The sequence below is a fragment of the Rhagoletis zephyria genome, unplaced genomic scaffold (assembly GCF_001687245.7).
Source record: "Rhagoletis zephyria isolate East Lansing unplaced genomic scaffold, Rhagoletis_zephyria_1.1 Rzeph_scaffold_00004, whole genome shotgun sequence".
Classification (NCBI taxonomy): domain Eukaryota; kingdom Metazoa; phylum Arthropoda; class Insecta; order Diptera; family Tephritidae; genus Rhagoletis; species Rhagoletis zephyria.
Genome location: NW_016157088.1, coordinates 853127 through 861659, shown reverse-complemented (window position 1 = coordinate 861659; position 8533 = coordinate 853127). Strand labels below are relative to the sequence as shown.

Below are 8533 nucleotides of genomic sequence, written 5' to 3'. Positions count from 1 at the left end.
AAAAAGAAGTCTGATGAGGAGATGTGGTGATCTCCGAAATAGTGCTATAACTTCTACCGCTTAGACTTTGTTGCTTTTTCAATTTTTCCTAATAAACAATCGTGGTACAAAGCTCAATAAAAATATTAAAAATATTCATTTAACTTTAACGCAAAAACACACTCCCAATTATTAACTGAAAATATTCTTTTTTAAGTCGGACGGAGTCGTCTCAATTTTTTTTTGGGGTTCTATGCATGAAATAAGCTAAACTTGTTCGAGGAATTTCTTTCTTCTTTTTTTTTCTTCGGAGATATGATCTGTCAAAGTTTGCATTTTTTCGTGATTCTGACTAATCATGTACTTCTTTAATTCGTTATATCCCGGGTTCTGCTGATCGTAGAGACTTCATCTTAACGTCATTTTAAAGCTAAGAAACGGGTTTAACATTTCTGTATATAAGGTGGTCAAGATTGTCCTAAAGCTAACGTAGCTATTAACAGTTGAACTTTTTGAAGCTGATTTGCATAGTGAAGACCAGTACATTAGGGATTTATACCTCGTAATCCTTGTTTAATTCTCCATAAAAAACGTGGTTCAAAAAAGTGGGGGTTTTTGAAGAACTATTTTGAACATATTTTTCTTTATGACGATATGGTTTATTTTGTGAGAATCAACAATTATTTGTAATTTTTTTCGAAAACGTATGTTAAGATATATTTGGTAAGGTGTTAAACATCGGGTTTTTGCAAAAAGTAAAATTTTATGGCGGATTCCGATAGAATACCTACCCAGATATAATATTTGTATGGCAAGATATTTCTTTAAGGCGACAAACCCCTAGAAATGGGCGTGGAAGTTGTAGGATAGTTTCGGGGATTGGTTTCAAGATAAACTGAAGGAATACTGCTAAAAGGGACTTTTGTCTTAAAAACAGGTAGAACATACGACTTCGCAGGGTTAAGAGAAAGGCCGTTAAGAGCAGCCCAATGCGAGATTGATGATAAGTCCATATTCAAATCAAATGTGATTCTGTCCAAATCCCTAGAGGGACCCGATAAATATATCTGGATGTCATCAGCATATGCATGCATTTTTACATATTGGCATGTCATGAATATGTCATTTATGAAATCACTAAATAACAAGGGCCCAAAATAGATCCCTGAGGAACGCGTGTTACGAATTTAGTTCTAGAGGTTGCTGAACCAACCTTCACACGCTGGGTTCTACCTATTAGGTAGCTTTTCATAAGAGATAGTGCAGTTTTACCGAATCCGAAATAATATGAAAGTTTAGATCAGAGTAGTGTGTGATCTACGGAGTCAAATGCTTTGGAAAAGTCAAGAAGGCACAGGAGGGAAACATCATCATTATCGAAATCAATTCGCAAGTCGTCAAGAATTTTTACTATCGCAGTTGAACAACCATGCCCTGCTCTAAAACCTGATTGAAAAGGAGATAACAAGTTCTTTTCGGACATATGTGACATGATTTGCTCAGGCATTAGGGACTCAAACACTTTTGACAAGGCAGGCAAAACACTAATTGGACGGAAATCACAAGCACGCACGTTTGATTTTAGCAACTGGGCAAATGGAAGCGGCTTTCCATAACTTTGGAAAACAAGATGTGGTAAAACAGTGGTTAATGATGTGTGTCAGTGGACTTATGATGAACGGCATAACTAGCTTAATAAATCGAATTGGAAGACCATCCTCGCCAACCGCATTGGAGTTTATTTTTAGGATACATCTAGCCACATCACATTCAGGTACGGAGGAAAATGCAAAAGGTACGCTCGAATACGTAGGAACTACAAAGAAACACATCATTCAGACTTTCAACATCTAACATACACTCAGTTCTGTCCTTGGCATGTACCTGGAGATTTTTCATATTCCGCCATAATTTACCAGAGGGGAGAGAAGGATCGAGTTTGACTGCAAAGTATTTCCACTTTTCTGCCTTAGCTACCAGGGTGGCTCTATTTCTAGCTACACGAAAAGCATCCCAGCTAGCTGTTGTATAGTTTCTCCTCCAAGTGCGGTAAGCCTTAGTACGGGACTTGATGGCTTCCCGCAATTTACCATTAAACCAAGTACATGTGGTAGTTTTTTTTATAGCGTAGAGGAACATACGTGTTATACGCAGATAATACTTTGTTGTTTAGATATTCAAGTTTTTCATTCACGGATTCGAAATAGCAACAGTCATACCAGTTTACATTGTCCAGTTCATTTTACAAAGCATCCAAATCAATCGATCGGAAGTCTCGATATACATACAGTTTCTCTTTGCTAACATCATTAAAATTAATATCAAGTAAACAGAAATTCAAGTCGTGATCAGACACAAAAGAAATTTGGTCAAATTTTAATACCGAACGATAAATTATTAATAACAATGATTTGAACGATTTGAAGGAGTACATGATTAGTCAGAATCACGAAAAATGGCAAACTTTGACAGATCATATCTCCAAAGAAAAAACCGAAAAAAAATCCTCGAACACGTGTGATCTTATTTCATGTATAGAACCCATACAAAAATTTCGCCCGATAACACACCTCTCCATCGTAGCGAAGACACTAGAGGCTTTCTCACTCCCTAACTATACGTATCAATATGGCTTGCGCAAAGTGCACAGAAGCACCACCGCACTTAACACCATAAACGCTCAGTTAACTCGTGGCCTTAGCTGAAACCGCCCCTGTGAGAGAACAGTCCTAGTAACGTTGGATCTGTCGAAGACGTTCCACAACTTTTGTCATTTCCCGCTACTTGAATGCTAATAAATAGATTTCCTTTCTCCTACAGGGGGTCGGACGTCTTAAACGTCAAAGTCAAAGAAAATTAAGCAGGGAGCCACATGCAGTATTCTCTGCCTCGTCTGTTTAATTTTCATATTTCTAAGCTTTCCTAACCACCAGAGGTAGTTTCCATCATCTCAACGCGGACGATTGTTCGATATTGGTGTTCGGCAATGGAATTAGATGGCCTGTGCTCAAAAGTAAACAGTTACCTCTCTGAACTTTCTCACTTCCTCACTGCAAGGAGCCTAACTCTCTCCTCTAAATTCTCTTCAACCATTTTAACCACGTTGACGAAACAGGTCAGACTACAGCTGGGTATTCACGTCGATGGCGGTGAATAACCCGAAATTTCTCAGTTGATCTTCGGTTGCCTGCTCTATTTCTCAGCACACAAAGCCGCTACAGAGCCCTCAAATCGTGCGGCGGCAGCACTTGAGCTAAAGGCAAAAAACGTTGTTGGCAACATATAAGACAATTGTCCGACCGGTTCTAAACTGTGCAACACCTTTATGGTCACCGGGGACAAGTAGGATGCAGTGGACGAAGATACAGACTTGCTACACCCCGGACAGCTACAGGATGCCTTCTGATATCGCCTTAACATCACCCCCGTTATGTATAAGGTCCAGGCTTTATACTGGCCGTTAAGAAATGTTTTCAACACGTAGAATTTTGCTGGTAGAATATTTATAAAATGCCTAAAAATGATCTCAAACATCAGGCATTAAAAAATGTCCAAGTTTATGTCATAGGTTCTCAACAAATTACGTAGACAGGCTCGAAGGTAAGGTAATGTTAGCCGCAAGTATAAAATTGTTAGAGATAAATAAATGTTTGTGCGTAAAATTATTTGGATGGAAAAGTTATGAGCGAAGACACGCGGATCTACCGACTTTTTTGTTTGTTTATTTTGTCAAAGATTGCTGCGCAAATGTAGAAGTTGCATTAAGAACTTTCTCTCATGTTCGCCAACAATTTTTGGCTTTGCCGACTATCAAAAATTACGATTTCGGCTTAAATGAATATAAAAATGACGGTTTCTGGCAAATTAATCACGATGACGTTATCAAAAACTTCGTTGAAATGAAAAATATTTGTATTTTGCGCTATTGATTTTCTGAATCAATCAGATATATATTTGTGAAAAATTAAAAAGGTTTTCTTCATTCAATGCTCATCCTGCAAAACGAAAAAATTATACCGGCAATAAATTTACAAAGCATTTGTTTTAAGATAGACCTAACAATAAATTTACAAAGCATTTGTTTTAAGATAGACCTAACATAATCGAAATTTTTTTTTTTTTTTTAAGTTTTTACCTGTTAAATTAGGTTATGTTTACAACTTTAACAAACTAAAATCTGGAGGATGCCCTGCAGCCACCGTTTGCGTTTGAGTACCACCGGGGGCCCGCAACACATAATGAGCTCAACAGCTCACTCCTGCACTTATATCATCGTAGCTTATATTTCGAAGAGTTGAGCCGAGAATTGAGTCCTGCGCTGCATCCGTTCATTTTAAAGTGCCACCGAGTTTTGAAGATATGTAAATATGTTAGAGCGCTGCTCCCGTGTAGATATTATCAGTGTTGCCGTTTTAGCCGTTTGGTGGCTAGATTTAGCTACCACATACTTTTTTTGGCCACATAAATTTAAAATTGTCCCAAGCCTTTTTTAGCCCTTTGGAGAATTTATTCATACACGAAAAAGTTGTATAGTATGCTTAATTTGATCAAATTTTTTTTTCATTTAGGTAAGAGATGAATTTTTAAACTAAGAAAGACTGACATATATACATTATGTGTATTGTATGTTCCTTACGATTTTATACACATGTACATACTGTAAAACTATTAGGGCTGTTAACTTATCTATTAACGATTTAACTATAGTTTAAAATAAATAAGTTTACGGCCTTAATATGCTTAATTTGTTAAATGGCCCATCAAGTCGATTGACCGTGTATGTTCTTGTGGTGTGATTGTACCAGCTGCTGGTGCGACTTCAAAAACTATTTGAAAATTTTATGGTTGTACCAGCATGCTGGTGTCGTGAGTGGTGAAATTAGCTCAACTTTCTAATTAAAAAGTAAATTTCTTGCCCTTTATGTGTCAAAGCCGTGTTTGTGGAAGATTAAGTTCACGATATTGCAGTTGTGAATTAAAAAATAAATAAAAAAATAATGTTTAACAAAATGGTAGAAAAATTATGAAATTTCGGCTCCAATCATTTCGATCTTTCCTCGAACTCATTTGTAAAGAAATAAATATTGTACCAGCATGCTGGTAAGTTATATGCTTCGAGCCTGATGGTACAATCCATGGTGAAACAAATACAGAAGGTGGCGCTGATTGTGATACCGCTAACTCCCTCTTGAAAATTTTACCAGAAATATGACGTCATAGGAGATTTTGTATATTGTCTGTGTGAAATACATATACATGTACATATGCAAAACATATACATACTGATCACGTTACTATCCCGAATTTCACATCAATCAGCGCAATATTGTATTCTATCGGTCTTGGGTATAATCACTTGATAGAGCCAGCAAGCTGGTGTCGTATATTTCCCCTTTTATACAAAAAGGTTTTTGGTTGGATAAAATATTAGCTTTTTCCAGAGTTCATTGTTTTTCTATACCATCACTTATTGAAAATGTTTGCGTGTATACTTATATATGTATATGTAAGTAAACAATTTTAGCTACCGCTCCGCTTTTAATTGTTGCTTCCATGGTTCATTGACTAGGCCTGAATCCGTACCGCCGATGTTATAGTCCTCCTGCGTTACAAATATGTAGCTACCCTGCAAAAAAAAGTATCAATTGATAAAAAATAGCCAACTTGTAGTTAGCTTTTTTGCGGGATTTCTATAAAATATATAAATTGTAGTTAGCTACAAAAAGCTAACTTGAAACTAGTTGGAAATCAATACAGGTGTAATGCAGTAATCGGGTGATTGTTTCCTTTAAACAAGTTTCTGTTTAAATATCCTCGTACAAATTTTACTTTGAATACACTTTCTTTCTGCACTTCACAAATACTTTTTCGAATTGGGGGAAAATAAAAGGAAGATAGAAATTTTATATTACCACTTTGAAGTTATGTCTGAGGGAGTTCGAATATGGGACCACCTACTGCAGAATATGTAAACAAATATGTGATCTAATAAGATGAAGTAAATAAATAAAAAAGTAAAAAAAAAACTATTATGTTTTTCTTAATTGATACAAAAGTAGTTAGTTACAAGCTAGTTGACATCTGATGCAGAGGTAGCTACCCTTGACTATTTCGCTTTCCTCAAAGAAAATATACAGATAATAATGACCTTTAGTTCCTTCCTAATCAACTTCAAGTGAACTTATAGTTAGATAAATTTCCCATTGGGTATGTTCAGACGAAGTTTCAGCATCCTCTCGAATCTAGCCTGTTGCCGAAAACGCAACTCTGGATAACGCTTGCGTTTTCAAAAGGTGAACTGAAGCCAAGTCAGAATCTTTTGGCCTAATACCATAGTTCTCACCCAACTTATTTAACATTCGCCGCAGGTTTTGAAATGGCTATAACTTTTACACTTTTTGTCCGATTTTGAAATCGTTTCAGGACAATGGCAAATTTTGGTCTTCTTTCTGATAAACTTAAACAATTTAAAATTTTAGCATATTTATTGGCATTTTTTCTCCTAATCACGTTGCTTTTTACATATGTAAATATTTTGTTGATTTCCTTTGATTTTTCACGCCTTAAGAAGTTAGTAAAACCTTGGAAACGAAATTATTTACACTATATGCTAGAGCTGGAAAACTATCGATGGTCGTGGCCATCGATAGATTCGATAGTCGTTAGTCACAACCATCGATAGTATCGATACTATCGAAAATGTCGACACCATCGATATTACTATCGATAGTTTTGATTGAAAACGTCCAACAATTAAAAATAACAACTTTTATTGAAAAAAATATCAAAATTCCTAAAATTTGTCGATATTTTTGTTAAGGAACAAAAGTTTATCAACTATTTTTGGCTTCAAGCAGCATTTGCGCTCTGAAATGAGTATGTTACTGAATAATGTATGTATCGATAGTGATTACAAAACCATCGATGTTTTCGATGGTCAAAAATCATCGATACTATCGATAGTGCCATCGATAGTTTTCCAGCTCTACTATATGCGTTAATATTTACCTTAAGACGATTGAAAAGTGCGCATCTGGTTGTATTGGATAGGGTGTTAATGATTTGCGTTCGAATAATTTAAATAGTTTTAGTACTATTAATAAATCATTTAACAACCTCTGTCTAAAGGGTTTAGGAACTCTGAGTCATGGTGTACTTGAAATTACGGCCTATAGCGAAAGACGGTTCGGAAATATTTAAATGTTCATAGCGGCGCAAATAAACGAAGAGACAGAATAATTGGTAACAAATTACAAATAAATTAGTGGAAAGTTACAAAACCCTTATACAAATTTTGTTTTATAAACTTTAATGCGAGAAATACTGAAAATGGGTATTTTTTTAATTTCTAGGCAGTTCAACTGGGTACGCTTGAGCATTTCTTCCGTTTAATATCTTATCATATATTCTTTTGTTGTTAAAGTATACTATCCTTGGGGATTAGACGACGTTAAAAAGGATTTTTATACTTGCTTTGCTAGTATTTTATTCATTCCTATGCGCTCGTGCTAGTGCTAGTGCTGATACGTACCTCAATTTTTGAACGCTACCGTAAGTATAACGGTAAACACCAATGAAATTAGTGCGGGAGATTGGAGTTCTATAAATCTGCAAATTTTGATCTCCTCCATCAATGAAACTACAGCAACTTCTACTTAACTACGACTTCTATACATGACATATACAAAATATGCATACAGATATACGTTTATGCATATACAGTGGTCGAAAAAATTATAGCCGCACCACATATTGACTGGTTTTACCATATTATTATTATTTTTGTTATTTAATTTTTAGTTATTCTTTATCGAAACCCGTGTAAATCAAAGTTTCAAACTTTGGGTAACATTAAAAATCAACAAACATTCGTCAAAATTTCGAGCTTTTAATTCGATTTCTTGGAAAAGTTTTAATTTCTGTACTCCGTTGAATTCTAGTATAATAAACTACAAGTTTCAAATGGCTAAAAATGATCGGTGATTTTTAAATTTTTTTTTTAAAGATGTTACAGGTCTCTTCCATATAAAAATAAATTGTGTTTATTCGTTATATGGAAGCAAATGGGGGAAAAAATTAAAAAAAAATTAACGGTGAAATGTTGTTCTTGCTTTTCCTTAGATTGTAGTGCATAGGATTGGCTAAGCCAACGAATTCTAATAATTTTTGGTAGCGACCGTAACCACTCCTTTATATGGACCTGTCCGATAATCCGGACGAGAGTCGCATACAAAATTGCAGTGCTTCGATTAAAATAAACGCGTGTTCTTGTATTTTCTTTTATTTGCTTTATTAAGGCCAGTTGTCCAAAGCAGTATTGAACGAACTAGCGCGTACGAATGCAAAATGAAAATGAGCTCGGTTTCAATGCTTACATGAATATTTATAGGCAATCATGACAATGCAGAACGTCAGTGATGCATTTTTGCGTACCCAAATGCAGAGCACAGGGTTGTATTTTCGACAGGACATTACAGTGAGTCCACATGTATATCAGATAACATAACATTTATGGTATAACATAAAACAATGAAGTAGATTAATATGTAAAAAC

The 8533-nt window shown here is 35.3% G+C and overlaps 1 protein-coding gene and 1 long non-coding RNA gene across 3 annotated transcripts in view; one reads left to right on the top strand and one right to left on the bottom strand.

Annotated features, from left to right (window-relative positions):
* The window catches only part of pan (transcription factor pangolin), an 826450-nt gene that overhangs the window by 259625 nt on the left and 558292 nt on the right, over positions 1-8533 (top strand). The gene's annotated exons all lie outside the window — the stretch shown is intronic.
* The window catches only part of LOC108373071 (uncharacterized), a 15465-nt gene that overhangs the window by 3262 nt on the left and 3670 nt on the right, over positions 1-8533 (bottom strand). Inside the window, exons 2-3 of the long non-coding RNA XR_001848928.1 lie at positions 7256-7261; positions 5700-5709 (exon numbers count right to left, since the gene is read on the bottom strand). This is a non-coding gene — a long non-coding RNA (uncharacterized LOC108373071). The remainder of the gene's footprint in view (positions 1-5699; positions 5710-7255; positions 7262-8533) is intronic.